The sequence below is a fragment of the Mandrillus leucophaeus genome, unplaced genomic scaffold, assembly GCF_000951045.1.
Source record: "Mandrillus leucophaeus isolate KB7577 unplaced genomic scaffold, Mleu.le_1.0 Scaffold207, whole genome shotgun sequence".
NCBI classification, from domain to species: domain Eukaryota; kingdom Metazoa; phylum Chordata; class Mammalia; order Primates; family Cercopithecidae; genus Mandrillus; species Mandrillus leucophaeus.
In genome coordinates, this window is record NW_012102110.1 from 2,176,338 (window position 1) to 2,191,304 (window position 14,967).

Below are 14,967 nucleotides of genomic sequence, written 5' to 3' on the forward strand. Positions count from 1 at the left end.
GTGCCTCCCCCAGTCAAGCCCCCTATGCTTGCTGCCAGCCGCCGCCCTTGCTGGGTTTTCCTCGGAGGGCCGGGCCGAGGGCAGAAGGTACTGGCTTGTAAAGGTGTTGGGGTCGCTAATAGGTTGGGACTCGGGGGACTTGCGGAACCTCCAGGAGCTGCCGCGTTTAGAGCAAAAGTTAGCTCTTTTGCTCTTTTCCAGCGCGCTCTCCCCGCTGAGCCGGAGAACCTAAGTTGTTGCCCACCCTCGTCTTCGATCTCAAGAGGGTTTAGGTGTCGGCTGCGACGCGTTGACCACCCTCAGGCACTTCACGCTCCAGACAGAATCCGTGTAAACTGTTCTTGCGGCGCTGAGCCAAAACCTAAAAGTGATAGCTGAGCTCTCCCCACCCCCGCGCGCTCTCCCAGTTCCACTCTGTTCTTCAGTTCGTTTTGACCGCTTAAAGGTGGTGTAGGGTTTCACGTTCCTTTTCCCACCCCTGGAAAACACACTTGGCATTTACAGTTTCTTAGTTAAGCTTTCTAAAAACAACCTTCAATACTTGAGGGAACAGTATTCCACTTTTTTCGTTTTGCATAACTTTTTTTTTTTTTTTTTTTTTGAGGATTCTGGGTCACGCCCGAGTCAACTAAAAAGTTTGGTTTCGTAAAAATGGACGTACTTAGTAAAGGTCTTTTTTGTTTCTTCCTGTATACTCTTCATTACTCTTTCTATTTGGAGATATGGCAAACAACATCAAACAAAATTTTTCTTTACAGTTTTGCCGTTTGCTAGGTAAAAAGTGTTTGTTGCTGTCATTTGTTTTTGATTTCAAGTAAAGAGAAGAAAATGAAATCTCATTACAGCCAACAGTTCTGGTTTGTAAATTATTTAAGAAAAGTTAGCATGCAATTTAATTCTTGCTTTTTAGTGTCTCAAGTAAAATACGAATACATTTTGTTTGTAGAAGCTCAATAAAAATGAAGCAAAAATCCCTTTGATCCCTCCCATTCAATTTCACTTCGCCATCCTTAGAAATAATATTTTCTGTTTTCTGAATATTCTTCCAGACCTTTTTGTTTGCATTCTTACAAGTACGTATGTATATGTACAAATGCTAGGGTGTGTGTGTGGGGGGTGTGTGTGTGTGTGTGTGTGAGAGAGAGAAACCTGAATACATGGTGTCATATCGTAAACATTGTTTTAACTTCTCCACATTTTGGAGATCTTTCCATGGCAGTAAAAATAGATTATGTCTTTTAAATTATTACATAGTATGTAACATTATGAAGTACCGTAGTGTACTCAACCATTCTTCTTTAAGTGGACGTTCGCCCTTACAGCATTGTAATGAACATCACTGTACAAGCTTTTGTGCATTTGTAGGATAAGTACCTAGAGTGGTGATTAATCATTTTAAAATTGAACATAGCTAGAGTCTGCTTTTTTAAACTATTTGCCAAAAAAAGTGTGCAATATTTCTTTTAGAATTTATTTGTGGAGAGAGAACTTAATTTTAGCTTAATAAAACAAATGTTAACGTTGTTTTGCATGAATACATTGATAATTTGGTCCTTTATGTCAGTTGGACAGTTTAAGTACTTGTATACAGTTCTATATTTTAGCGTTTTCCTTTGGTTCAGTTACTTTAGCTATATCTACAAATGAGTTAATTAAAATATAACAAAACCATATACTTTCTTTTTCCTCTCCTACTCCGACTCCCTAATGGAAATGGAATTTGTATATTGGGTCTAGGGGAATTGAAGGGTTCACTGACTATAGTAGAAATCCTGAATTATAGTTTTTCAAATGTGTATATATATATACACACACGTACATACAGGGAGTTATCTTAAATAGTATTTTAGATATGATATATACTCTTAAAATAGGACATTTTTGGAATGACTTCCTTTAAAGTGGTTTTCTAAGTACTTGAAAATACTTTTTGAAAGTATCGAGACTTGAAAATGTTTTCAAAGAACTGATTGGCCTTTACCCTTAGTAGACCTTTGCGCTGTTATTCAACTCTTCTACACTACAGTGCTGATCTTGGCTTTGCATTCAGGAAACAGCAAAATCCACATTGGTAATGTTTGAATTAGTGATTTTTTTTAAAAAATGACTTTCCCTCCCAGTTTTATTGGGATATAATTGACAATTAAAAATTGTTATATTTAAGGTGTACAACTTAATAACTTCACATACAATCAAGTTAGTTAACATATCCATCACGTCACATAATTACCATCTTTTTTTGTGTGTGGCAATAAAATGACTTTTTAAAGTATAGTACTCTTGGCTGGGTGCAGTGGCTCACGCCTGTAATCCCAGCACTTTTGGGAGGCCAAGGCGGGTAGATCACTAGAGGTCAGGAGTTCAAGATCAGCCTGGCCAACATGATGAAACCCCAGTCTCTACTAAAAATACAAAAATTAGCCGGGCGTGGTGGCGTACGCCTGTAGTCTTAGCTCCTTGGGAGGCAGAAGCAGGAGAATAGCTTGAACCCTGGAGGTGGAGGTTGCAGTGAGCCAAGATCGTGCCACTGCGCTCCAGCCTGGGTGACAGAGGGAAACTCTGTGTCATAAATAAATAAGTATGGTACACTTATAAAGCCTTCCTTTTAAAAGTCAAATTCCAAGTTAGGATTTTCCTAAGGAAATAGATTCCTTTTTTTAAGACTTTAATATTTAAACATTATGATTATCTATCTACAGGGTTGTAGATTTAAGTATTTTTCTGATACATTTTCATTATTTGTATTTCTACAAATTTTTAGCAGTGAATTACTGCCAAATAGTAAAATTGTGATAGAACAAATGGATAGATTTTTCTTGTAGCTTTTACATTTCCAGTTATTTCACCATAGCATGTGCCCTTTCAATGGTAGTATTCAAACTTTGTAATTGATTTTACATAAACTGATTAATTACCTCCTTTCTTCCCATCAAAGAAAATTACACTTCACCAAACTTCCTGTTATGTTGTGGAAATGAGAATATGTTGTTTGTGATTAAAAGATGTGTTTACTTAGAGCTGGCAAAACCACAAGATTCACCTGGGCCAATAGAGTGTTGTTTTAGACTGGCATGGATTTCAAGGATAAGCCAGGGTTTTTAATCTTTGTGAGCCTGGTCTAAATTTCAATGTAGGATTCTTTTTTTTTTGGCGGGAAGCAGGGGGCACGGTGAGGCAGGGTCTTGCTCTGTCCCCCAGGCTGGAGTGCAATGGCACCATCATGACTAACTACAGCCGCCACCTCTTGGGCTCAAGGCCATCCTCCCACTTCAGCCTCCTGGAATTTTTTTTTTTTAAAGAATAACTACCAAAGTCAGAGGTACTTGTAGGTTTAAATGTTTAAATGTAATAGTTTCTCAAATTACTGCATACTAGTTGTAGAGTAGTGCTTTTGGAAATCAGTGATTTATTAGCCACACAGATGTTATTTTCCCATATATATACAGTTTTATAAAGATACACATCGTTAATAAACTATTATTTCAACACATTGCTGGTTTCTACTCACATTTCTTTCCTTTTGGACAGACACTCCTACAACTTTCTAACGCTTCTAAATTAAAAGATAGCAATTGATAAAAAAGTAATTTTAGGGTACTTTTCGAGGGAGTTTATTATAATGTGTAAAATGTGTAAATTATGATTAGGCAGCCAGTGACAATTTTTTAGTGGAGATTGAATCTCATCTTTCTGTAAGGGGCTTATGAAGTCAGTGTCCTTTGAATATCATTAGAGTCAGTGTGTATTGAAATGAATAATTTTGCGTGTAGATTACTCTTTAGTGCATCTTGAATACATCTGCATTCTAGATTACCAGGTTCTTCATAATATGTTGCCAAGTTATAGTATATTTATTATATGAAGATTAGTAACTTCTGACTTTTGCCTCTTTTTTTTAGCCATTGGGAAAAAATTAGTGGAATATTTGTATTTTGTTTCTTTAGTGTTGAAATTTCAATGAAAGCTGAAAAATGTATGATTTTAGTATTGGAAAATGACAGTCAATTGTGACAAACATAAGATAGAGTATATTGATAATTCCTTAAGGCAAGACACCAAAGGCATATTAGCAATCATAACAACCATAGACACTGTGATAGCTGTACTGTGAGTTTCATTGCTTCCTAAAATAGGATGAATCAAGTTATAAGTGCTTAGAAGGTTTAGAAGCTTCTGGTAGCATAGAGCTTATGTTACAGGTATGCTTTAGGTCAGTGTTTTAAAAATGTTTTTAAAACGATCCATGATAAAAATACATTTATGTGGCAACCTGTGATATACACAACGAAAATAAAGGATTCTCTAGATGTATATATAAGCCTTACTAGATGGGATGCATTCTGTTTTTTTTCATTTTCTTAAAACTGTTGGTATTGAACTGGTGGAATATGCACTAATGAGTCTCAGCTTGAGGTTTGGAAAATTGTTCTAGATGGTGTGTAGTTCTTATAATTGTAATTTAATGTCGCTTCAGGTTTAAGGTGGGTAGGCTTCCACAAGTACTTGAAGGAGATTAAAAAAATTGTTTTTTAAACACTGCTGATGGCTAACAGAGAAAATGTAAATAGTGAACCTTCATGTACATCTTGGAAAAAATAACTAGGGTTGAACACTTTTAAATCTTCTTGGGTAGATATCTACTGTGGGATTGCTGAGTTGTATGGTAAGTATGTTTAACTTTATAAGAAACTTCCAGACTGTCTTCCAAAGTAATTCTACCATACTGCATTCCCACCAGCAGTATATGAGAGTTCCAATTGCTCTACATTGTCATCAGCATTTGGTGTAATGAGTCTTCCTAATTGTAGCCTTCATGGTAGGTGTGTAGAAATATATCATTGTTGTTTTAATTTGCATTTCTCTTTTTTTGTTTTTGAAATGGAGTTTCGCTCCAGGCTGGAGTGCAACAGAGTGATCTTGGCTTACTACAACCTCCGCCTTCTGGGTTCAAGACATTCTTCTGCCTCAGCCTCCCAAGTAGCTGGGATTACAGGCATGCGCCACCATACCCGGCTAGTGTTGTATTTTTAGTAGAGATGGGGTTTCTCCATGTTGGTCAGCCTGGTCTTGAACTCCCGACCTCAGGTGATCCGCCCGCTTTGGCCTCCCAAAGTGCTGGGATTACAGGCATGAGCCACCGCGTCTGGCCTTTAATTTGCGTTTCTCTAATGATTAGTGATGTTGAGTATCTTTTCGTGGCTTTTATTTCTGTTTTATTTATTTTATAGTCTGGTTAAATGTTCACGTTTACTTTTTAATATTGTAAGAATTCTAGAATTATTTAAATAACAAGTCCTTAATCAGATATGTATTTTACAAATATTTTCTCTCAGTTTGTGTCTTTTTTTTTTAACAGGTTCTTTTATAGATCATACTTTTTATGTCCTATCTAAGAATCTTTACCTAAACCAAGGTAACGAAGATTTTTACTTTTTTTTTCCTGGAGATTTTCTCTTTTTACCTCTTGCATTTATGTCTGTGAACAATTTCGAGTTAAGTTTTATATATGTTGTAAGAGTCAAGTTTCATTTCTTTGCATATTAATGTGCAATTGATCCAACAGTGTGTGTGAAAAGACTACCTTTTCCCCTTTGTTGAAAATCAATTGACCATAAATGTATACGTCAATTTCTTAGCCACATTCCATCGATCTAGCTTCTTGTCTTTATACCGAGGATTGAAATCAGCTAGTGTGATACTTTAAACTTGTTTTTTTTTTTGAGATAGTCTCTTTCTGTCGCCCAGGCTAGAGTGCTGGAGTGCAGTGGCTCACTACAAGCTCCGCCTCCTGGGTTCACGCCATTCTCCTGCTTCAGCCTCCCGAGTAGCTAGGACTACCGGACTACAGGCACCTGCCGCCACGCCCGGCTAATTTTTTTGTATTTTTTAGTAGAGATGGGGTTTCACCGTGTTAGCCAGGATGGTCTCGATCTCCTGACTTTGTGATCTGCCCGCCTTGGCTTCCCAGAGTGCTGGGATTACAGGCGTGAGCCACGGCGCCCGGCCAAAACTTGGTCTTTTAAAAAGAATTTATAGTTATCCTGGCTATTCTGAACCCTTTCCATTTCCATAAAAATTTTAGAACCAGCTTGTCAATTTCTACAATAAGACTTGGGATTTTGTGTTGAATCTGTATATTATTTCAGGGAGAACTGACATGTTTACAATAGTGAATCTTCTCATCTATGGTTCTGGTTTGTCTCCATGTATTAAGCATTCTTTGATTCTCTCAGCAGTGATTTATACTTTTGGTGTTAGGTTTATCCTTAAATGTTTCATATTTTTAATGTTATTTTAGATAATGTTTTTATTTATTTTTACTTTTTATTTGTACAAATTTATGGGTACATATGCAATTTTGTTACATGCATAGATTGTGCTGTAGTCAAGTGAGGGCTTTTAGGGTATCCATCACCCGAATAACGTTCTTTGTATCCATTAAGTAATATCCTCCCACCTCCTCATTCTTCCACTCCATTCTGTATCATTCCACTCTCTGCATCCATGTGAACACATTTGTTTAGCACACACTGATGAGTCAGAACATGTCATAGTTGTCTTTGTGTGCCTCGCTTGTTTAACCTAAGATAATGACCTCCAGTTCCATCCATGTTGCTGTATATGACATGATTTCATTCATTTTTTTTTTTTTTTTTTGAGATGGAGTCTCGCTCTGTCGCCCAGGCTGTAGTGCAGTGGAGAGATCTCAGCTCACTACAGGCTCCACCTCCCGGGTTCATGCCATTCTCCTGCCTCAGCCTCCCGAGTAGCTGGAACTACAGGCGCCCGCCACCATGCCCGGCTAATTTTTTTTTTTGTATCTTCAGTAGAGACAGGGTTTCACGGTGTTAGCTTCGATCCCCGACCTCATGATCCGCCCACCTTGGCCTCCCAAAGTGCTGGGATTACAGGGGTAAGCCACCACTCCCAGCCTGATTTCATTCCTTCTTATGGCTGAATGTTACTCCATTGTGTATATATACCACATTTTTTTTTACCTGTTCATCCATTGATGGACACTTAGGTTGATTCCATATCTTTGCTGTTGTGAATAGTGCTGCAGTAAACATACTGGTGCACATATCTTTTAGATATATTAATTTCTTTTCTTTTTTGTAAAAACCTAGTAGTGGGATTGCTGGATGGAAAGGTAGTTCTATTTTTAATTCTTGGAGAAATCTCCATACTGTTTTCCATAGAGGCTGTACTAATTTGCATTCCCACCAATGGTGTGTAAGAGTTCCCTTTTTTTCACATGATAACCAACATTGTCTTTTTAATAAAAGCCATTCTGACTAGGATAAGATGATAGCCCATTGTGGCTTTGATTTGCATTTCTCTTATGATTGGTAATGTTAAGCATTTTTTCATATACCTGTTGGGTATATGCTTTTGAAAAATGTCTATTCATCTCTTTTGCCTACTTTTTAATAGGATAGTTAGATTTTTTTGGTTGTTGAATTGTTTGAGTTCCTTGTATAGTCTGGGTGTTAGTCCCCTATTGGATGAATAATTTGCAAATATTTTCTGTCATTCAACAGGGTGGGTTGTCTCTTCATTCTGTTGATTATTTCTTCTGCCGTGCAGAAGCTTTTTAGTTTGAGTCCCATTTGTCTGTTTTCTGGTATCTTTATAGTTTTAGGTCTTACGTTTTTGTCTTTAATCCACCTGAAGTTTATTTTTATGTATTGGTGAGAGACGTTCAATTGCATTCCTCTGCGTATGGATATCTTTCTCAGTACCACTGATTGAAGAGGGTTTCCTTTCCACAATATATGTTCTTGTCAGCTTTGTCAAACATCAGTTGGCTGCAAGTATGTGACTTTATTTCTGGGTTCTCTATTCTGTTCCATTGACCTGTGTGTCTTATTTTTATACCAGTAACCTGCTGTTCTGGTTAGTATAGTCTTGTAATATAGTTTGAAGTCAGATAATGTGATGCCTCCAGCTTTATTCTTTTTGCTCAGCATTGCTTTGGCTATTGGGGCTCCTTTTTGGTTCCATATGAATTTTAGGATTGTTTTTTCTAATTTTGCAAAAAATTATCTTGGTATTTTGATAGGGATTGTATTGAATCTGTAGGTTGCTTTGTACAGTATGGTCATTTTAATGATATTCTTCTGAATATCCAATGATCATGAGATGTTTTTCCATTTGTGTTATGTATAATTTCTTTTAGCAGTGTTTTGTAGTTCTCCTTGTAGGGATTTTTTTTTTTTTACTTCTGGTTAAATATATTTCTAGTTTGTGTGTGCGTCTGTGGGGGTGTGTGTGTGTGTGTTTTATAATTTCCTTTTTTCTTTTTGAGACGGAGTCTCACTCTGTCACCCAGGCTGGAGTGCAGTGGCGTAATCTTGGCTCACTACAACCTCCGTCTCCCAGGTTCAAGCGACTCTCCTGCCTTAGCCACCGGAGTAGCTGGGACTACAGGTGTGCGCCACCATGCCCAGCTAATTTTTTTGTGTGTATGTGTATTTTTAGTAGAGACAGGGTTTCACCATGTTGGCCAGATGGTCTCAATCTCTTGACCTCGTCATCTACCCGCCTTGGCCTCCCAAAGTGCTGGGATTACAGGCGTGAGCTACCATACCTGGCCTTTTTTTTGTTTTTTGTAGCTATTGTAAATGGGATTGTGTTCTTGATTTGATTTTCATCTTGAATCATTATTGGTGTGTAGAAACACTACTAATTTTTGTATGTTGATTTTGTATCTTGTAAGTTTACTGAATTCATTTACCAAATTTAAGAGTTTTGTGTGGAGTCTTTAGGTTTTTCTAGATATAAGATGATATCATCATTAAACAGGGATAATTTGACTCCTTCCTTTATAATTTTGATGTCTTTTGTTTCATTCTCTTGCCTAATTGCTCTGGTTAGGACTTCCAATACTATATTGAAGAGTGGCATACTATATTGAAGAGTAGGCATCTTTGTTTTCTTCCAGTTCTTAAAGGAATGCTTTCAACTTTTCCCTATTCAGTATCATGTTAGTTACAGGTTTATCATATATGGCCTTTATTATTTTGAGGTATGATCTTTCTGTGCCTAGTTTACTGTGGGTTTTTCTTATGAAGGGACGTTGAATTTTATTGAATGCTTTTTTCACATCTATTAAGATGATCGTATGGTTTTTGTCCTTCATTCTGTTGATATGGTGTATCACATTTATTGATTTGCGTATGTTGACCCATCCTTGCGTTCCCGGTATAAAACCCACTTGATCATTGTGTGTTATCTTTTTGATTTGGTGTTGGATTTGGTTTGCCAGTATTTCGTTGAGGATTTTTGCATTTGTGTTCATTAGTTTGTAGTTTTCTTTTTATTCTGTATCCTTTGTTTTGTGTCCTTCTTTGGTTTTGTTATCAGGGTGATTAATGGCCTTATAGAATAAGTTAGGGAGGGGCCTGTCCTTGATATTTTGGAATAGTTTCAGGAGTATTGATATTACTTCTTCTTTGTACATTGGGTAGAATTTAACTGTGAAGCCATCTGGTACTGGGCTTTTCTTTGCTGGGAAATTGTAAAAATTACTGATTAATTCTTGCTGCTCATTACTGGTCTATTCAGATTTTCTATTTCTTCCTGGTTCAATCTTGGTAGGTTGTGTTTTTCTGGGAATGTATCTATTTCCTGTAAGTTTTCTAGTTTATGAGTATAAAGTTCATTATAGTCTATGTTAATCTTTGTACTTCTATGGAATCAGTTGTAATGTCTCCTTTTTCATTTCTGATTTTGTCTCTTCTCCCTTCTTTTCTTGGTTAGTCTGGCTAGTGGTTTATCAATTCTTTTTATCTCTTTGAAGAACCAGCTTTTCATTTCATTGACCTTTTGTGTGTTTTTTTTTTTTAGTCCATATTTCATTTGGTTCTGCTCTGATCTTTATTTATTTTCTTCTGCTAGTTTTGGGTTTGGTTTGTTCTTGCTGTTCTAGTTCCTCGAGGTGCGTTCTTAGATTATTAATTTGTAATCTTTCCACTTTTTGTTGTGGAAATTTATTGCTGTGTTCTTCTTAGCACTGCTTTTGCTGTATCCACAGGTTTGGTGTGTTGTATTTCCATTTTCGTTTGTTTCAAAAAAATTTTTTTAAATTTCTGTCTTAATTTCTTCATTGACCCTATTGTCATTTAGGAGCATGTTGTTTAATTTCTGTGTATTTGTATGGTTTGTAAAGTTTCTGTTGGTATTGATTTCTAGTTTTATTCTGCTGTTATGTGAGAAGGCACTTGATATAATTTCAGTTTAAAAAAATTTGTTGAGACTTTGTTTTGTGGCTTAACATATGGTCTGTCTTGGAGAATGTTCCATATGCTGACGAGAATATTGTATATTCTGCAGTTGTTTAGAATGTTTTGTAAATGTCTGTTAAGCCCATTTGGTCTAAAGTCCAGTTTAAGTCCAGTGTTTCTTTGCTGATTATTTGTCTAGATGATATGTCTAATGCTGTAAGTGGGATGTTGAAGTTTCCCACTATTGTGTTGCAGTGTATCTCTTTCTTTAGGTCTAGTAGTATTTGTTTTATGACTGTCAGTACTCCAGTGTTGGGTGCAAATGTATATTTAGAATTGTTATATATTCTTGCTGAGTTGGTCTCTTTAATATTATATAACCACTTTCTTAGTCCTTTTTTTTTAACTGTTTTTAGATGGTTTTTTCCTCTTGCCATTTTTAGGATTCACTCTTTCACTTTGACTTCAGACAGTCTGATTATAATGTTGCCATGGTGAGACCTTTTTACACTGTATTCGTTTGGTGATTGCTGAGCCTCTCATATCTGGATCTCTAAATCTCTTAACTATCAGTCATCTGTCCTGTGCTGTGCCAAGGATGAAATAATTCTGTGTTTTGTCTCTGCTTGGTAGAACTTGTCACCCCCAAGTAAGAACTAAGGCGCTGTGAAAATAAGTTTTGCCCAGTGTAAGTGTAGGATGTTCAAGTCAGATGTTTAAACCTAATTCCAACATTTCTTGCCCCAACCATCTCTATAAGTGATAATTAATTCTCAGCTAGTCTAGTAAAGGAGATAGATATGTGAATAAACAAATTACAAAGTTGTAATTTATTCAATGGTTTAATGATTACACAACCATTAAAAATGAGGAATAGCTGTATATTTATTGCCATTGAAATACGTTCACTATGTGTTACTTTATTTTATTTTTTTGAGACGGAGTCTCACTCTGTTGCCCAGGCTGGAGTACAGTGGCACGATCTCGGCTCGCTGCAGCCTCTGCCTCCCAGGTTCAAGCGATTCTCCTACCTCAACCTCCCAAGTAGCTGGGACTACAGGTGCTGTCACCACACCCAGCTAATTTTTATATTTTTAGTAGAGATGGGGTTTCGACATGTTGGTCAGGCTGGTCCTGAATTCTTGACTTCAGGTGATCCACCCACCTCGGCCTCCCAAAGTACTGGGATTACAGGTGTGAGCCACCACGCCCAGCCATCACCATGTGTTATTGAGTGGTAATACAGACTCTAGAACAGAATGAATATCATGATCCCAGTCGTTTATTCACTGATTCAGCAAATGTATATTGAACGCACACTTTGTGGCAGGCACTGTGTTAGGTATTTGAAATACATGGGTGAACAAAGCAGTGTTCTTATGGAGTTTGTAACCTATTAACATAGAAAGAATGCCAGAGTAGAGACAGAATTATAAGAGGCAGCTTGAGGTACAGAAAGATTTGAGTTGGAAGCCACAATGGTGAGTTCATCCATAACAAGTGCGTAATTCTTGGTAGAATATTCTAGATACCTCTTTGGATTTCTGAACATCTTGGGAGCAGAGGCACTAATCGTTTTGTTCTGGACTATCTTTTCAGTGAGGTGTATATAGTGAATAGCCTTGGAATATATAACAATTCTAAATATATATTTGCACCCAACACTGGAGTACTGAGAGCCTCTTGAGCCAAAGACAAGTTTGTTGTTCAGTTTAACAATGTCTCGTTAGGGATAAAGGTCAGGCAGGTTTGCTTGATGTAAGATTTGGGTTCCCCCAGTTCAAGATTCCTCAGCTGTGATTAAAACCCATTGCATGCACAGCATCTACCCAGGCCTCTCCAAGTTGCACTATGGGACTTGGAAGACAAGAGGAACCAGTGTGAACCTAAAGCTCATGCTACTTGCCGTACATGAGTAGTAAAATTTTTTGCCTCTGACTTAGGAGTCTGTTGTCTTTTGCTAGCATCCAAGAAAGGTAGCAGTCCAATTGGTTACCTTGCAAATAGGCGAGACCCTTCACAGCTTTTAATGCATTCAGATGTGAGTTTATTTTTATTTTAATTTGAGGAGGCTCAGTTTTATTAAGGTATCGTTCTTATTTTATGGTGGCTTTTAGCTTCTATTTCTTGGTATTATGTTTAATTACTAAAAGGGTAGTGGATGTTTTTGCTAGTTTGCTCTAGAAGCACACTTTATGAGATGTCTGGACGATGCAATAAATTTTATCTCCAAAGTCATATACAAAAATGTCATTCAAAAGCTATCTAACCACAATGTATTATGCCTCTATACATGTTCTAATGTACAAATGTCATATATAAGAGTTCTTGCTAAAACAGCTTACTTTATCTTCTATCCTTATGTTCTGCCACCATTTTCTCCAGACTGAAATGGCTAGAGCCATGTTTTCAAACCCAGGTTTTAAAATTTTGACAAAAATGTTTCCAATACTTTAATATTTTAGTGAGTTTTAATTGCTGTTATATTGTTAATTTGAATACTTTGTTTCTTAACTCCTATAACTCAATGAGATTACCAATCCTTTGGCCAAAAGGAAATGAGTTTTTAAAAATTTATCTTTTTTACTGAAGTTAGAATCTTTTTACAAGCGAAAATCAGATTTGAAAAGTTAATTATCTAAAGTACAACCTACTTCATGAAAACACTTTACTAAATTTCACTAGGTGGTTTTATTCCAGTAAATTTAGAAACTGTAGAGCATCTCCCTCCCCAAAATAAAAGCCCCCATAATTATCCATAATTATTTTTTAACCTATATGTTCATCCTTTACCTAGCCGTCTTACTAGTTAAATAACATGGAGAAAGAAGTAAAACAAATTGGCTTCAAGAAGCTCTTGACTTTAACATGGAATGGCAAGAAAGTGCAATAGAGAAATCTGCCCTTTGTGACAATATACAGAAAGTATAGGTAGATTTAATTTTATGAGAGATCTCATCAGCCTGGTTACTTAATTATTGTTCTTTGTTGTAAATTCAGCCTTCCTTCATTACAGCTTCTGAACAAACATGTTTTTTGATCTGTGTTTGGTAAAGATGATTCATTCCTTAAAGGGACAGATTTCTCTTTTTCAAAGAAGGAACTTACTCTGTTTTTGCAATATTTAAACTAGTCTGCTATTGATGGATATTTATGCTGATTTTTAATGCCAGATTTCATCATTGTAATGTTAACTTTAACATTTCTGAAATTGAGAAATGTTTAAAAATAGTTGGTACTTACTATTGCTGTTTGCCATCCTATTTAAAATTAAAAACCTTACTCCCTACCTCCAGTCATCTTTTATCTCTTTTTCCTGCTTTATTTTTCCACATAGCACTATACTAACTTATAGCACTTATACCGATTGTTTATTGTTTTTCTCCTCTCATAAGCAGGCAGAAATCTTTTTGTTTTACCACTGTAAAATGTACTTTACCTGATACAGAGTGAGTACTCAATAAGTATTTGTTGAATGAATGAATGAATGAAGAAATGTATGAGTGTCTGTTGTGGTCCAGATACCGTGCTAAGCCCTTTCTGTCCTTGAATGATTTTGTTCTTAAAATAAGTACAGGCTGAGCGCAGTGGCTCACACCCATAATCCTAGCACTTTGGGAGGCTGATGTGGGTGGATCACTTGAGGTCAGGAGTTTGAGACTAGCCTGGCCAACATGGTGAAATCCTGTCGCTATTGAAAATACAGAAATTAGCTGGGCATAGTACTGCGTGCCTGTGATCCCAGCCACTCGGGAGGCTGAGGAAGGGGAATTGCTTGAACTTGGGAGGAAGAGGTTGCAGTGAGCTGAGATTCCAGCCTGGGCGACAGAGCGAAACTGTGTGTCAACAAACAAACAAAAAACTGCTTGAGGTAGAGGTATTCTAATGAGGAAAGTAAGTCTTAGGAGGAGGTTAAATTGCCCAGTATCACTCAGTTTATAAATGGTGGAGCTGAAATTAGAGCTTGAATTTACTTTTCATACCAGATCCTAGGCTCCTAATTTCAACATTATATTTTTCTCAGCAACAAATTGTGTGATTTATTTAATTTGTTCTTTCTTTTTAAACAGGAAGAAGAGAATTTATCCAAAGATTAAAACTTGAAGCAACCCTTAATGTGCATGATGGCTGTGTAAGTAATTGTTAATTCTCAACTCTGAAGGGCTTTGATACTAAGTGTTTAAGTGTTTGATGAAATGTCCCAATCCTCCCAGAAAGGACTGTGACTATAATAAAATGGGAGAGTAAAGTTTTACATTAAAATATAAAATTAAATTTTGAATTTAGAAGAGTGTATGCAAGATTTTTTAAAGTGCAGATGAGTTTTCTTATATTATGGAAGGACTTCCATCTCATTCACTGTGCTGAAACTGCCTTTGTGACTTCATGTCATCAAATGTAGTGGTCACTTCTTAGAAACTTTAGACATATCGCTCAAACATATCCTCTTTTTTTCCTTTCTTGTTTTTTTTTGGGACGGAGTCTCGCTCTGTTGCCCAGGCTGGAGTGCAGTGGCGCGATCTCGGCTCACTGCAAGCTCTGTCTCCCGGGTTCACGGCCGTTCTCCTGCCTCAGTCTCCTGAGTAGCTGGGACTACAGGCGCCTGCCACCAAGCCCAGCTAATTTTTTTGTATTTTTTAGTAGAGATGGGGTTTCACCGTGTTAGCCAGGATGGTCTCCATCTCCTGACCTCGTGATCCGCCTGTCTCGGCCTCCCAGAGTACTGGGATTATAGGCGTGA

General features: G+C 36.9%; 1 protein-coding gene across 1 annotated transcript in view; it reads left to right on the top strand.

Annotated features, from left to right (window-relative positions):
• DCAF6 (DDB1 and CUL4 associated factor 6) overlaps positions 1-14,967 on the top strand; it is a 156,847-nt gene that overhangs the window by 5,172 nt on the left and 136,708 nt on the right. The window contains exon 2 of the mRNA XM_011979919.1: positions 14,297-14,358. The gene's annotated coding sequence lies outside the window, so the exon portion shown is untranslated. The remainder of the gene's footprint in view (positions 1-14,296; positions 14,359-14,967) is intronic.